This window comes from Amblyomma mixtum, chromosome 7 (genome assembly GCF_055824585.1).
Source record: "Amblyomma mixtum isolate Tamu chromosome 7, ASM5582458v1, whole genome shotgun sequence".
Taxonomy (NCBI): domain Eukaryota; kingdom Metazoa; phylum Arthropoda; class Arachnida; order Ixodida; family Ixodidae; genus Amblyomma; species Amblyomma mixtum.
Genome location: NC_143018.1, coordinates 73,677,224 through 73,694,130, shown reverse-complemented (window position 1 = coordinate 73,694,130; position 16,907 = coordinate 73,677,224). Strand labels below are relative to the sequence as shown.

The following is a 16,907-nucleotide window of genomic DNA, read 5'->3' as shown; positions in this document are numbered from 1 at the left end:
TAGCACAACCAATTAAACGCAGTATATTAACATTCTTTAGGAAAACACCGTCGCACAATGCGTTACCTGCGCAAAGTATAACTAGCTCTAGTGACAACAAGTTAAACAACAGTCGGTTATGGTAGAAGTAGTGGCGGATACCTATGTGCCGATAGCACAGAACTGGATCATACATATAAAACATCTCTTCTGCGTCGGCCTAAAAAGACAAAAAAGTACCTCCTGGTATGTGGGTCACGAGCGTTCATAAGTGACGCAGTAGGATCAGCTGTATTTGCTGTGCTTCCCTAATTCTTTCAGCCTTTCTTAAAAGAAATTAGCGTCCCGTGTAGCACTATATTCTTTAACGAAATTACCGCAAAGTGATCCCCGTTCTAATTCCGACGTGCCGCGCTGGGTGCACCTCTGCAGCTGCCAGCGGAGGAGCAACGCCAAGAGTAGAAAGCTTCGAGACGCAGATATAGCAGCGTAGATAGGAGTTTGTTCAGATACCTCTCAATGCACCACGTGTGAGGCGTAGTGCCGTCAGACTGCGCAGCTTCCTCCATTCTAAAATGTTACCAACGCATGTTTAGCACCCTCATATTAACTTTGAGTAGTTATAATCTTTATACGAGCAATTTCGAAGTTTAAATGAGGAAGTGCTTTGCTGAACCATTCAAGTACGGGCCGCCATGATGGCTCGGTGCTTCTGGCGCTCGGCTGCTGACCCTAAAGACGCGGGTTCTACCCCAGCCGCGGCTGTCATATTTCTATGGAGGCGAAATTCTAGAGGCTCGTGTACAGTGCGATCTCAGTGCACGTTAAAGAACCCCAGGTGGTCGAAATTTCCGAAGCCCTTCACTACGGCGTCCCTCATAGCCTGAGTCGATTTGGGACGTTAAACCTCCACAAACTAAATTAAACATTCATGTACGAAATTCAAGACCTTCATCGTACACTCTGTGGTGCAGAGCCGATCCCTCCGTGATGCAGTTCGTTATGTTTAATTATTGCAGTGCATGAGCAGCTTTGGCCAAAGAGTATTATGGCACGATATATTTTTGTCTGCACAAGGTAGGGTGAGATACCCATTTACCAAGTATTTAACCCCCGAGAAGGCGAACACCAGGCCAGGCGAAAGGTTAAAGCTATTGTGTCAACGGTGGACACCCGGTGTGACAGTGGAGTTTGAACACCGCACTTCCCCCATGAGAGGCGGATGGTGAAGACAGAGGGCACCCCTGCGGGTCTATGATGCACTTATCCGGTGATTTGTGAACACAAATCTCCGGATCTATTTTTCCTTTTTCTATTTCCACCTATACAGGGAATACGCTTTCCTGTATGTGCGACATTATGACGTATAATTTAATATTGAAATTTTGGTTTAAATATTGAAATGTCAAGTGGTGTCGCTGCTTGCTGCATCTGTAATGTACACTGTAATGACATTATGCTTACTGATCATTGATTGCACTGTTCCAAAAGTAATTACTTGTCTACCTACTTGCCATGTATTGTGTGTATTCATGTATGAACATCCAATTTCGTTGTTACATTTGTTTTTTTTTTCTCCTAGTGTTTGCATCTTCCCGCTGCCATACCTAGCTGTCATCTCTTGGGCCCAGTCAAGCTGCCTCGAGCAGCTTTTTCTCCGAGAGTTCCTACCGTGTATACTGTGAAATAAATGAAATAGAATAGAAGTAATAAAGATACATGTCGTAGCAGTGACAGAGGCTTCTGAAATGAACCTAATCACTTTCAGCATTTCTTTCAAACTCTCTCGCAGCGCTTCAAAGCGGCAGCGGCGACCGCGAGAACTTCGACCGGCCCTGCACGTGTGAGCCCGGCGAGAAGCAGTGCTGACTAGTGTCCGAGCTGGAAGCATGGAACCGGGTGCTCTCCCGCAACTACATCGAGCTGCACGAACACTCCTGGGGTGAACTGATCCTCCAGGGATTCAAAAGTCCCGAAAGCAATGAGCCGGGAACCCGTGACGTCCTCATGGCCTCCCTGCTGATTAACGTGCTCCTGCGGCAGCACAGGCGAGTGGCGCATGCGAACGACTTGGGCAAATTTTTCCCTTCACGTGCTTCTTTTTTATTTTCTGTATGCCAGAAGTGATTTTCGGCGGTTAGCCGCTGACCACGGACGCCGCAGTGGCTGAGTGGTTGGGCGCTCGGCTGCTGACAAGAAAGAGTGGGTTCTATTATGGCCGCGGCGGTCGAATATCGATGGAGGCGAAATTCTAGAGGCCCGTGTACTCTGCGATGTTAGTGCACTCACCACTGACTGACGAAAAACTTTATATTTAAAATATGTACAGGGAGCGAGTGGAGGGGTCCTTAAGGGGCCATCCCTTACAAACTAGGTGGGTTGCTATTTACAGGAGCCCATTAGTTGTAGCTACTGCTTGGGCGCGCCAGACCAGGGCGTTTTGGCTCGCCAGGTCAGAGCAGCCGAGCAGGCCCGCCTCCCAGTACTCCCGGGTAGGGTTGGGGATAAGGGGAAGGTGCGGGGTTGATTGGCATGCCCACACCATGTGGTAAACGTCGGAAGACTTTTCCCTACAGTGCGGGCACTCCCCTGTGCACGCAGGGTCGAAATGTTTGATGGCTGCCGGGCACAGCAGTGCTTTAGTATAAAGGCGAAGGAGTAAGCGTTCCTCCGCCTTCGTGAGGCCCTTGCAGGGCTTAGGGAAGATTGCATGGCCGAATTGGTAATATTGCATGATTTCCTTGAAGGTAAAAGCCGGATTGGGATCGGAGTCCGCATCGGGGGGAGGCGAGGGCGATGCCCGGAGAGTGAGCGCGCGGGCGACCCGTGTGCGCGGGAGTCCATACTAGTGTGCGGGACGCGGGAGCCCCGAGGTAATTGCTATTCTGAAGTATTCGGTATGCCAAATAGGGAATACAGCCCCTTTCGATGTTCCTGCCGGCCCCTCGCGAGTCGGTAATGATGACCCGCGAGTCCGGCGGCGGCGAGCGCGATTGCCACCTCTTCCGCACGAGTAATGTCTTGTGCTTTGAACGCAAGCCTGTTCACTGCGGTGTTTTGGTGGACGACTGCGGCCGTGTACCAACCACCATGGTGTGGGCCGGTGGCGTCCGCGTAAAATACTCCGCGTTTGTTTCCATAGTAGCGTGCCAAGGCTCCCGCCCGCGCGAGGCGCCGGCCACTATGGTCGTCTCGTGTCGTGTTGGCCGGAAGAGGGCGTACGTGCAGGGCGTATCTCCAGATTTCGGGAATGCGCACGCGCTCTTCCGTAAGTGTTGGATGTTTAATGTGAAGTCGGGCAAGCTGGCGGTTACTCGACGGCGTCTTTGAGAGTCTTGTGTAGTGGTTTGTCAAGTGTGCTTCTCGGAGCTCCACGAAGGTGTTGACCATCCCCAGACCGAGGAGGCGCTGGTTGGACGTGGTGACCGGGAGGTCGAGAGCACGCTTGTAGATCTTACGGAGAACCACATCAAGAGCTTCCTCGTCACATTTGCGAAGGTGGAGGTAAGGAGTCGAGTACAAGACTCGACTGGTTTCGAATGCGTGCGCCAGCCGCAAGGCATCTTTGCACCGTAACCCCCCGCGGTTATTGGAAACCCGGCGGATCATGCGGCCCACCTGGTCCCCCACCTTGCGCAATTTGGCTAGTGTTGTGTCGACACGGCGATGTTCATTGATAAAGAGACCCAGTACTCTGATCTCAGCGTGTTCTGGGATGGGTCCGCTCGCTAGGGACAGTTTGATTTTGGTAGTGCACTTCGGCGAGGGTCGAATGTGTACAAATTCCGATTTGGCCGGGGACATTCAAGGCGGCAGCGGCGGGCGTAAGCGTCCACAATCTCTGCCGCTTGCTGCAGGTTGGCTTCAATGTCTCCTACCGATCCGTGTTTAGCCCAGATGGTGATGTCGTTGGCACAGAGCGCGTGCTGTATGCCCTCGACACTTTCCAGCTGGGCTTGGTTTCATCATTGCCAAATTGAATAGTAGGGGTGAGAGGATGGCGCCCTGCGGGGTACCTCTCGTACCTAATTGGTAGGGGCCGTGTTCTTCGTCTTGTATCAGGATATACGATTGCCGGGCGAAGAGAAATTGTCTAATGTACTGAAACGTGTTGTGTCTACAGTTGGTTTGGGAGAGGTGCGTCAAAATGATGTCGTGTGCTACATTGCCGAAAGCCCCCTTCAAATCGAGGGCAAGTACTACCTTGTCATTAAGGGGGTATTCGAGGCGATTCAGAATTACGCGGTCTAATTGAAGCAGGACATCCTGCGAGGACCGGTGCGGGCGGAACCACAACATGGTGTCTGCGAATACATTTTGGTTTTCCAAAAACTTGGACAGCCTGTCTCGCACCATAGTCTCCATCAGCTTTCCCGCACAAGACGTGAGGGAGATGGGACGGAGGTTGTCCGTGTTTATGGCTTTGCCGGCTTTAGGAATGAAAGTGACCAGGGTGGTCTTCCATTTGGAGGGGTGCCTCATCTAGCCAGATTGAGTTTATGTATGCGAGGAAAGCCTCGCAGGCCGGGTCGGGAAGGTTGGCAAGTAATTTCAGTTATTTTGTCCCTTCCCGGCGCCGTTCCTCGTTTTATTTTACTCAAGGCCGCCTTCAGGTCGTGGAGCCGGAACGGCTGATCCAGTTCCGCGTTCTCGGAACCTGCATACGAGTACGCTGGCCCTCGGGGGCCCTGTTGGATGCAGAGGTATTGATCGCGTAATATGCATGCTAATTTTGAGGTATCTCCGCTGAAGCTATGGATAGTCCGTTGGAGATGATTTTGTGTCTCGGCTCTGGTTTTAGTCGGATCGATCAAGGCGCAGAGACGCCAAGTGCTCCGGCTAGACATCTGCCTAGGGGCTGTATTGCAGCGGTCCACACAGTTCGAGTTGGCTAGCTGGGCCGCATACTCAGCCGCTCGCTGAGTGAGCTCGGCGATGCGAATTTTGAGTTTCTGATTCTGTTTTTGGCGGCGCCATCTGCGGACGAGGCTATGCCGCGCCCCCCAGAGGTGCAGGAGGTGGTTGTCCACCTCCGGCGTGGCCTCTGATAGTTTCACTTGAGTTTCTACCGAACGAAGATGCGTAATCAATTCTTGTGACCACGCGTGGTAGCCTCGTTCGTGAATGGGGGCCTAATTAGTGTATGTGTGCCGGAACTTTGTCCAGTCGGGCAGGCGGGCTTGGGCGTGGGATCTTGCCAGTGGTTTGGTGTAAGGCTGATGTTGAGTATGCAGTGGTCACTGCCGAGGGTTTCCTCGGTGTTGGTCGATTCTGCGTGTCTTATGTTTTTGGTGAAGGTAAGGTCCGGACACGTGTCCCGAGGCACGAAGTTAGCCAACCGCGTTGAATGTGCAGGGTCGGTGGGGTCGGTGTGAAGGGTCAGGCACAGCGTGGACGCAAGTTCAGCTAGCTTACGTCCGCGCTTCTCTTCACGCACGTACCCCCAGAGTGTGCTATGAGCGTTGAAGTCGCCCACGATCACCAGGGGGTCCCTGCCCGCAGCCTTCAGGGTGCGACTGAAGAGGGCTGCGAAAGTTACGTTTTTTATCTTGGGAGAAGAATAGATGTTAAGTATATGTAAGGGTGCGTTTTTTTCTTAAGCGGAAGAAGAATGACCATTGCATAGGAGTATGCAGTATTGAGGTCCAAATCAACCAAGTTGGCTGTGCAATTTTTGTGCACGCAGATACAGGTAGATGGGTCCTGCTGGAACGTAACATAATTTGTAAGAGTTGCGCCGCTCCCTGGCTCCTGGAGGGCAACCACCGCAGGAAGTGAATCGAATGTTGACAGGAAGAGCCGAAGGTTCGACCGCTTGGCGCGGGAACGGATTCCCCGGCAGTTACACTGGGTAATTTGGATGGGGGTAGCCGAATTGATTTGAGAAGAACGCCTAATTTGAGGCCTGCTCGCCATGGTCAGTTAAATGAGAGGGCGATTGTAGGGACGCTGCTCCGGAGCCAGTACTCGCGGTGAGGGGGCCATCCTCTATTCCGTAGAGCGAGCAGCTGTCAGTTTCCGTGGCGCGACGCGAGGTTTTGGGATAGCGGCCAGACACGTCTTTGACTAGACCGCCGACTCGTCGGACGCCACGCGAAGATTGTACGATGTGCTGTGCGACGATTTTGGGTGCAATTTCGGTAATTTTTGCGATCGCGGAGGTGATTGCCGCGGAAATATGACTTTCTAGGGCATTGAAACGGGCGTCCATGCGGGCCTCTAGACGGACCTCAAGTGCAGCTTCCGCGTTCAGTGCTGCGTTCGATGCAGTGGGCTCACTCGCCATTGCCTCGGTAGCGGGTTGCGTGGGGGGCTTGATAGGCTGTTTTGATTCCAATTCTAGGAGCGCGATTTTCTGGAGCAGCATCTCAATTTTGCCCTCAAGAGCCGTTATTTTGGTTTGCTCGCCACTGCATGCCGCAGGGGGGCAGGAGGGAGGGAGGGAGGAGGAGGCAGCCCTGTCCGTACCGCTCACCTGCGTTTCATGTTTCATGGCGTTGACCCAGGCGCCGGGCTTGTTCCATGCGTGGTTGCGCTGTCGACTGCTTTACAGTGTCGCCGTGTGGTGGCGGCTGCGTCGACGGGCGCTTGCCGGCTCCTCCGTTGGGTGTCGCTGGCTTCTCAATGTTGTTGTCCCGGCTTGGTAACTCACCGGGGGCGCCAAGATGGCAGCTCTTCTTCTTGGCAGCTACTTTCTTTTTTTCGCTTGCGTTTTTGTGCTTGAGGTTCTAGGGGGCGGATTTCCTGCGCAACCCTAGATGGGTGTGTTCCTGGGTGGCGATTTCTCCCGGGTAACAATTTGGGCAGACGGGGTCGTATTCCCCGTCTGTGATGAGTGGAAGTCTAGAATGGCTACGCAGGTTGCAGACACACTCCATCTTTAGCCATTCTAGACTTTCACTCATCACAGATGGACGCCGCCAGTTTGGCTTGAGCGAGCGAGCGGCGCACGACCGCTTCGCTGAGGGATTGGTTCTAAATTTCGGAACAGCTGTGGACTTGTCACCTTCTGAGGTTGAAACGGTCGTCTAGATCATGCCGTCGGGGTCGTAATCACTCACGAATGATGCAGGGGCAGCCATGTTATCTCGGGAGGCCGGTTCCACGCCGACGCCTTTAGGCGAAACAGCGTACGTGGCCCGGGTGGCCGGGTGTAATTCGGCCTTAAAATCTTCAAAATTGCGCCCACCTGGCGAAATTTGGTATCCAAGCGGTCCAGATTGCTTGCTGCGTCGAAAGACGCAGGTGGTAGAAATTAGAGCCCAGGTGGTAGAAATTTCTGGAGGCATTCGATACAGGAACGCCTCTTCTTTGCGGCGTTGCTCATAGCCTGAGTCGCTTTGGAAAGCTAAACCTCCATAAACCATCCACCATAGCCCCTGGTCACGCTTTCCACTCCAGCACTTCTGTCCATACGCGTTGTCTGCGGAATACATTCAAAGATTTGGGCCAAGTGAGCTCCTACTGCATCCATTTCGTTTGAAACTTCTGCTTTGTCTTGTGAAGCAGTCACGAGGAGGAGGATATTACGAGGAGATGAATGGCGTGGAGACGACCAGAGGGTACCAGGGACGAAGATCATAGGTCTCCACATTGTTTGCGGAGTACCGTGAGACTAACATTAAAGAACTTTGGCTGTTGACCTGGAGGCACTAAAAAAATCTCTAGTCGGAACCTGTACAACCCGAATGGAAGGGTAGAACCCGAATGAACGAGTTCATTTTATGCGCCGTCGGTGACTCGTAATCTTACACGAAAGCGTTGACCGCCGGCACATACTGTGATGCGGCGGGGCAGATATTGGTGTGGCGGTGTAGTGAAATGAAACATTTTTTTAAAATACCGCTTTTTGTGTGTACCCTGGTGTATGAACAGGACTTCTTATGACAATATCTGCTTACGATGCTCTCAGGAACATAATCTTTCTTCACAAAAATATCAGTTCGAAGACAGAATAGACATAGGATCGGGTGAGCCCGTCGGTATCAGTAAACACAATGCTCAGCTATGTTCGAGAGCAACAGTATTTATCCGAAATATTTTCGAGGATAATCAAGGGAAAGCACATAGCCAACAATTCTTGGCAAAATCATTTCTAAGGGAAAAACCTTTGATGACCCCAATGTTTCTAATAATGTGAGATTTCACTTTAACAATCGATATATCCGGAGATCACCCGATTCTCACATTTTTTTTAAAGTTCTTCCTATCGCCAAAAGCGTTCCGGTAATCGGCCGGAAATCTATAATCGCTCACAAGGAATTTTTAACCGTATGCAAGCCACTGTCGTTCCATGCGGCGCTCTATGTGATCCAGGTGACACGTACGGGCCCCGAAACGTCGTTTCCTTTTTGAAGAATTTGTTGGCGAGTGTATGTTTGTTATTTACTGTACGTTCCCGATTGGTTTTCTACTGCGGTCTTAACTGTTCGAAGCGATCGATGGAAACACTTTAGAAGAAGTATTTTCCTACATATCAGAAGAATGAACCATCAGTATTCTATGTTTCCCAAATTTTCCAAATTTTTGTCGGAGAATCTTCGACGTTATTTGGATCTACTAAGATGAGCCAGTGAAAATGCATTACAGGCGTGTTCGGATTAGTCAGAAAACTAAACCTAAGCTGCACACCTTCCATAGAGTGCATAGCAAAAATGAACTGCGTAAATAAAATAAGGGCGTCACTATGACGTTGATACACCATTGACAAGACAGAGCTCAATGTTTTGCATGATGTCTTTCAGCTTGCCATTCTAATCACAAGCCACGGTGTCTTATCACAGCGTCAATCAGAGGGACTTTACACTGCGACTAAACTTGAGGTTATGTTCAGCTAATAGGAAACAGCCTGAGCGCGCACTGTACAAAATCTGCTCATCGAGCAATGGTAGTTGATTAAGCAAAGACCACAGATGCTAGAAACAAACGCAGCGCTAAGAGAAGTAGTCTTTGACAATTTTTTAACTGGCAATTTATTGGGCCACGTCTCAATAGCTGGTAGGCACGCAGGTCGAGCTTATGAGAAAAAAAAGTGAGCTGAAGCCCCCTATGCACTCTCCCCGAGCTCGGTGGTAGGCCTATATGCCATCCGTTGTCAGAGGGGGGCAGTTTTTGTGATTTTTATCGCACAAAACATAGGCGCTACTTGATATCTCAGAATTCGAGATATCTATTCGCATATATGTTTTATCGCCCTCAAGAGCTACAGCGAGTTGCGAGTACTGGGAAATTTTGAGTGCAGAGTATTCACTGATGGCAATATACGGGTGATCTGCTGCTATCAGACGGATTTCAGTGTCCCCGCAACCCTGTGTATCATCGTGCCGCTCTGTTGAGTGATAGCAGCCATATAAATAACAATGCACTAGGGGTTGGCCGCTTCCTTAGAGAGAAAACATTGATAAAAGAAGGTGCGGCCTTGTGGTGGACCCTACATCCAAATTGCACAGCACCCGATGGCCCTGCACACTGCAGCCTCGGAAACAGCCTATTCAGTGCCGAGAAACTCTAGTCGAGTTAAATTTATCGCGCGGCTGTGTCACCGAAACCTAAATACTTATCAGTTGGAAAGCAGGGTAAAGAAACAGAGACCAAAGAAGACGACAGCACAAACGGATTCAACCTGTCGTCCTTTCCTGTTTTCTCTCTTACTGAAGGCTTTTAGAATGTCAATAATTGCGCTGACAGCTAATGAAAAAACTAGAAAAAGAAGAATGGGATGAAGAGCAATTGGCAGGTTCTTCCAGATCATAAATTGTAGTTTCCCAGTAGCCATTTGCAGAAAAGTACATAACAGCTGTATATTACCGGTACTCACCTGTGGGACACAAACGTGGAAGCTAACGAAAAGGGTTCAGCTTAAGTTAAGGACAAAGCAGCGAGCTATGGAAAGAAAAGTGATAGGTGTAACGTTAAGAGATCGGAAGCGGGCGGAGTGGGTGAGGGAACAAACGCGAGTTAATGACATCCTAGTCGAAATCAAGAGGAAGAAATGGGCTTGGCCAGGGCATGTAATGCGAAGGCAAGATAACCGCTGGTCCTTCAGGGTAACGGAGTGGATTCCAAGCGAAGGCAAGCGTAGCAGGGGGCGACAGAAAGTTGGGTAGGCGGGTGAGATTAAGAAGTTTACAGTGAAACCATGGCAGCAGCTGGCAAGGACAGGGTTATATGGAGAGATTTGTGAGAGTGTTTTCTTCTGCAGTGCGAATAATCAATCTTACGTTGCTAATGATGACTACTTACTCAATAGGAAGCGTTAAAGTTGGTTTCTTTACATTTGTTTTCCTGTCTGGTATTTCAGGTGTGTAACCGACGTTCTTATCGACCATGCTATTACGAAGATCGAGATGGGCATCTTCTGGCATTCCCTGCAGAACGGCGCTACGGGAGTGCTCTCCTTCTCGTTCACTTCTTCAGTGAGAGCTGAACTCAAGCTGGTGAGCTGAGCAGTAACAGATTTATCATAGTGCAATCATATACTGGTACAGCGAACCGCCAACGGCATGCGCAGGTCATTCTGGTACACCAACCAAGCAGCACATGTAATAGGCCCAGTGTTGCAAATGGAAGGTTTCACCCTGGTCTTTTGTAGGGCCAGCATTTGCCACACGTTTCCAATATTGGACCAATTACCTCTGCTGCTTGGTCATGCGCAACAAAACCTCGCCACTCCGTGGTACCTGTTGACAGCTCAAAGTATACGATGACGCTATATATAAACGCAAGTTCATCCCGATGTAGGACTAGACATCCTAATCTCTTTCCCCACCCCTTTCCTTATGACTGCGTTTCCACCAGCTTCAGTGGATGAGCGTGGGCATGTGGTCCCAGTCGGCGGTCTGCCTCCCTTCTCTCCGCGAACTTCACGTATCGAGGGTCCTTTTCGACGCTGAAGCGGCGGAGACGCTGGGCGACTACCTTGTGCGCACCACTACCCTCAAGTATATCGGCTTTCAAGACGTGCAGGTAACGCTCTCAACTGGCGGTCATTTGCACTTTTTATATGCGACTGTGTCCCATTCCCCAGTCCTGGCGCCCAGATAACGAAATGAAATTCAATTTTTACTCAGATAGGGGGCTGGCAAAAAGGCGTATATATGTATCACAAGTGTAAGCACCGAACCTCGTTTCCCAATTTGGCATGGCACTCGTTCTATAAGCGTGCAGTAAGATAAAAGAGAACAAAAGCTTGAGTTCAGAAGTTAATGCACGACCTGAATGCTAAGCCATATACCAAAAATCAGTTTACAGGCGCACAAAGGCAGTAATGAACAAGGATGAATGCAGTGAATAAATAATACGAGTTGAAGTTCACAGCAGGGCTACTACTATGTTTTCTAGAGAAAAAAAATACAAAGCAAAAACACGTTTGTCAAAGGCTTCATATGAAACACTTTCTTTGAGCGTGGCTAATACAGAACGGTGAAAGCTGAGGAAATCGGATAACTGTTATTTCCTTTTCTGTGTTCTATATTACGTGCGTATCTTTTCTATTCTGCAAGTTTGGGATCGTATGTTGTAGTGATATTCCTTATAGAGGCGATGTAGCTTTAAAAAGAGTTGTTAATTTCAGCGTTTGGACAGTGCAGATGAAGACATATGCTATATATGCTTTATATATGCTACATATGTCTTGTCATATGCTATTTTCTTTGAACTGAGTCTGTTCGAATACTCATTTCAGAACCTGTGCTCTCGCTACGCATTGAAGAAAAACTTCTCTAAAGCTGCTTTGTTTTATTTTTCTTCAATAGCGATTAGGAAGGGAACTGAAACGAAATGAAAAAAAAATTTTTGGCCAGTAAAACCTGATTTTTAGTACGTTTCCTGAGACAACTACGGGGGTTAAATTGCTAAGCCTGCAGACCACTTGCAGTTTGGTTTTACAGGCGAGCCGAGTTGCATGTGACCTCCGGATGTGCTAAGCGACGAAAAGTTGTCTGCTCTTCCTTCGTGTCCAGTGCCTGCAAATACAGAGACCTTATGACTTGCTCACTGCCATTTATTTCTTCCGCAGGCTGGAGATGAGAACGCTACTGTGTTCCTGGACTCTCTGGCTCAAAACCAGACGGTCACAAGCCTCGTGCTGCCAGAGCACTTCGTGATGGCACAGGAGGGCCAGGCACTTGCACGTGTCGTGCAAAACCACGTTGCTCTGGAGGGCCTGGAGGTAAGGCCGATGGTGGTTCTTCTGTATAGTATAGTTTTTTGTATAGACAAGCGTGCGCGGTGGGGCAGAAACCCCTGGCGCTCAATTGAAAGCAGACAAAGGAGTTTCGAGATAACGGACAAATGCAGCTACAACATCATGGAACAATGTCTAAGTAAGTGCACGTGGCCCCGATCAATCGAGATAAGTCTGGTCACATCTTGCGTCTCTAATAGAATGATAAAGCGGCGTGCCAGAGCTTTTGAGTGCGAACAAACACTACAGTGCTTCGGGGCCTTACTTCCCTCTCAGAGCAGCATCGCCCCGATGCCTTATAACAAAAATAAAGCAGGGCACCCCTCTTCGCGTTATCTGCTGTTTTATATAGCGGACGTTATATATTTCCGTGCCTGTCCCTGAACGTCATGTACTTTTTCGTACGGCGGCAGATCTGCGGCACACACGACTACTCTCCCTCAGCTGTGCTTCGGGCTGCTGTGCAGAGCCGCACACTCAAATGGCTCTGTGTCCGCACGTACACCATCCATGCTGAGGACATCGAGGTCATGGCCGCCGCCCTAACACGGCACCCGCCTTCGTACGCGAGCCTGACCGGCACCGCGTCGAAGGCACCACCGACACGGACAAGCCGCCTGGAAAGCCTAGGTTTCTACGACTGCAACATGTGCGAACCACGCCTACAGGTGGCCTACGCAGCGCTCATCGGAGGCAAGCAATGCATCTTCCTCTTAACGTGGCTTGTTCAGGTTCTTGTAGACACAACAGTACAAGGAACCAAATTGAGGGCACGGGGCTAGAGCAGGTGTTCTGCGTTCGGCCTCTTCTGTGTAGCTTGTTTGTATGTTTATAGTTCTTTTGCGCTGCTGAAAACTCCTCGACTGTGATGAAAAAGACTAAAAACATCGGTCGCCGCAGTGCTTCACTGATAATGGTGCTCTACTGCTGACTCGAAAGACACAGGACCGGACCGGACCGGAATGGGACCGGACGCGGGCGCGGCAGTCGCATTTCAATGGTGGCGAAATGCTACAGGCCCGTGTACTCTAATTTGAGTCCAACCTCACCCTCACTCGACATGGCACAAGCACATGCCCTTCGCAAACTTCAAGCTAGCATTCTCCTTATCACAGTAACACTCTGCAGCCTTGGGTATTTTATGAAAGTTGGTGTCTTTTTGTTGAAATACTCACAGGACACTTCTGTCCACCCTCTCTGCAGAGGGCGATCCATTATAAACATGAAGGGAGCCATAAAAAAAAATATGTTGTTCAATCATGGTGCCAGCCACTCACTATGAAGCCCAACTAGGGGACGGGAGAGGAAATTAAAAACAATCCTGCCCTCGCCAGATGGGCACCAGTGCTCTAACCAATGTGGAGTAACTCAGGGTAGTTCGCCGCACAGGAGTAGCAGTAGCCGCCCATGAAAAGTGGAAAACCTCGACGGAAAGAGGAGTTAGGAAAGTTGTGAGAACAATTACAGGAAAGCGAGACGTTCGCGACTTCCAAATTCCCCCGGTCGGGCAACGACGGAAGTGGCGTCTAATGGAATGATATGTTGCCTTCGCCGAGAGGCCTTTAAAGGTGCAAACTCCCTGCATGGGCTCAAAAACCAGGATCTCTTTTCCCCCGAGGCGCCACGTGGTGGCGCACTGCTCACCAACATCCCCCCGCGGGCATGCACCCGCGGATGCTCGGGAGACCGTGCTGTCGCAGCTCACCACCTGCATGGTGCAGGTACACTAGCGGGTCGTAGTTAGAAAAGGTGCTATAGCAGTAAGCCCTATAGTGAGTTGTCACCCTGACTATGGGCACGGTGACCACTCACTATAGGGCTCCAATATTTAATATTGCGCCGATTAGTTGTGTTTATGGGCCATGTACCTGCCAAGGAAGTAATTAAGAATCTGATGAAAACGGCAAAGGCATAAAATACGCAGGCAAGGTTTACGCTTGCTCTTCTTGACATTCGTGATATGTGCTTTCGCCACTCACGGAGCACGCGTAAGTGCATACAATACCTTGTGTACATGTCTCCAGCCTGTATTATGCCTCAGTAGGCTTCACCGAGGTGAAGGCACCATGATATTTTTTAAATTATTGTAGCCATGCCCGGACAAGACTAAAAAATCATCTTCTCTGCTACTTTCCTGGCCTCCAGTGTTGACAACAAATCGTTGGACGGCACAAAGTTGTAATTTTAAATTGAAGCAAAATAGAATCGTGCTCGACAAGCTTGCCATATTACTGGCGATATTCGTAAAGCGTCAAGTTCGTCGAGTGCAGTCGCAGTGCGCGGCAGTCGCATTTCAATGGTGGCGAAATGCTACAGGCCCGTGTACTGTGCGATCTGAGAAGACGTTAAAGAACCCCGGGTGGTCTAAACTATCTGGAGCCCTCAACTGCGGCGACCCTCGTATACTGAGTCGTGACTTCGAGGGGAGCTTAGCCCGAGAGAAACAAAGACGTCAGAGGGACACAGGACGAACGTTAAACCTCCTCCGATTTGTGCCTTACCAACTACCCAGAACTTCAGTCACTCTAGACCGGGCTGCTTAAAAAGGTTATACTCCACAGAATTAAAAAAAAACCTCGTTCTGTGGCGAGGAATGGAGCTTTGTACGCATTAGGGATAGTCTAAGCCAACAGTAACGATAGCTTCACACTTATGAGAATACTTTCCCGCCTATATAAAGACAGGAAAAGATGCACTGGGGAAGACACTGCGCACAGTCGCGGTCAGTATAACCCGGAACATTATATTAAGATAGAAAGTGTGGCGAGTTGAATAAGATTCACTGTGAATGTAGAGCGAAGCAGGAGGACGAAAAGATGATGTAAGACAAGACACGAGTGCCAGACAATTTCACATGGCCTGTTGTGTGCGCGTGTCTTCCCTCGCCCAGGCGTCCTGTTAAAGCTCATGACTAGCAGGTGCACCTTGGGCGAGGAGTTCGCTTCCACTGCTGCTTGCAAACTTCGCACCGACACCCGCCTACGAGTGCTGAACTTGCAACAAATCACGCTTCCCGTCAACTGCATCCGCATCCTGGTCCAAGCGCTCGAGGTGAGTAAAATATTTGTTTGAGCGTTTTTAATTTACAGGGCGATCCCTCCTATATTCTGGGAAGCAAACCAAGAAACCAAGGATACCATGAGCTAGTTTCAATTTCAATTTCAAACTATTTATTATCGTTTTAGTAAACAAGCGTTGCATACGAGCGGTGATTGTAAGAACCTTCGGCGTGTTATTTCGCAAGCGATTCCCGGGCCTTTTTGCTTTGAGGGCTTGTCAGTCGTGGTCGTTAGTGGCTGGAGCGTCGACTAGCTGCGAATATTATTTTCCGTGAAATGTGGCCATGACCAAAGTGTTAAACATTTTGCAAAGTTCTCCTATGTGGTCACATCTTCAGTAAAACCATCAAAATACCTACTGGAAAGTACGAGTGCTATGCTACGCTGCCAGTTGCAAAACTGGTTACTGTGAGATTTCGAGCTTCTCTAACTGCTGCATTAATACGCAACAACTGAAAACAATGAGCTAAAGGAGAAATGAAAAATATCTACGTGCAGTTCGCCGTCGCTTTGTTATCAACAATGGAGCAAGGCGCTAGAATAATTACGGGGATTCCTAAACCCGCCCATATATGGAGGTATCACGCGGCAATGTTAATACTGCCCTCAGTGGTCTCTCTTCAAGCCTCATTTACTGTTTTTTGCTTATATCTACATTTACCATAATTCTCACGACGGTCTCCCCAGACTTCTTTTTGAACTGTTTTGAACTCTTATGTCTTGTAGGGCCCAGTAATGCACGCTTTCAATGAACAGGTGAACTCTACTCTGGAGAGGTTTGGCTTCGACCTGTACAGCAGTCTACCAGAGTCCGGTCTATGCACAATGTTCAACACCATTCGAGAGCTCGACGTCTCTTCGCGCATCCACGTGAACTGGTACAATCCACGTCCGTTTGATTACTCACAAGGTGGACAGTTGTGCAGTAGCTCTGGGCTCTTCGCCGAACTGGACACGTGTAGACCAGAAGACGTCGCCACTCTTCTGGAACCGCTGGCCTCCGGTAGGAATGTTATTTCAGCGTGGATTCAGTGTGTCAAGCCGGTGGAAGACGCCGTCGTTCAGCAGCTGGTCGACGCACTCGGCAAGACCAAGTCCCTGAGGTAGGCACTGTTTGCTTTTATGCGAAGCATATTACTAGAGCTACACTACAGCCCGTCGAGCGCGGCGGTGGAGCTACCATTGACCTTTAGCGTGACCACGTGACACCACGTGACAACATGACGTCACAGCAGAGGAGAGATGGGCTGCCGGCTCGCGCGGTCGGCCGCGGCGGTGGAGGCTCCACATCAGAGGCGCGGCGGCTGACCACGTGACAACATGACGTCACAGCAGAGGAGAGATGGGCTGCCGGCTCGCGCGGTCGGCCGCGGCGGTGGAGGCTCCACATCAGAGGCGCTGCAGCTGACCACGTGACGCTACAGCAGCGGTATAAAGCTGAGCTTGCCTCGCTCTCCGGGCACTTACGAGGCGGCCAGGTGTTGGGATGCCGCCTAGAAGCAGGGCTGATTTGAACGAGAAGCGAAAGCTTCAGCGTGCCACAGAGACCGATGAAGAGCGGGATGAACGTCAACCAAGGAAAGCCATGTATTACCAAGCCTAGCCATCAATATGCTTCGCATCTGACTAGGCTTAACCTTAGCTAAGCCTCAGCCATTTTTTTATTTCCTAATCGCTCTCCTCGG

General features: G+C 49.9%; 1 pseudogene; it reads right to left on the bottom strand.

The window, feature by feature from the left end:
• Nucleotides 1-2,365: 2,365 nt before the first annotated feature.
• Nucleotides 2,366-6,472, bottom strand: LOC149336517 (uncharacterized; annotated as a pseudogene).
• Nucleotides 6,473-16,907: the final 10,435 nt, after the last annotated feature.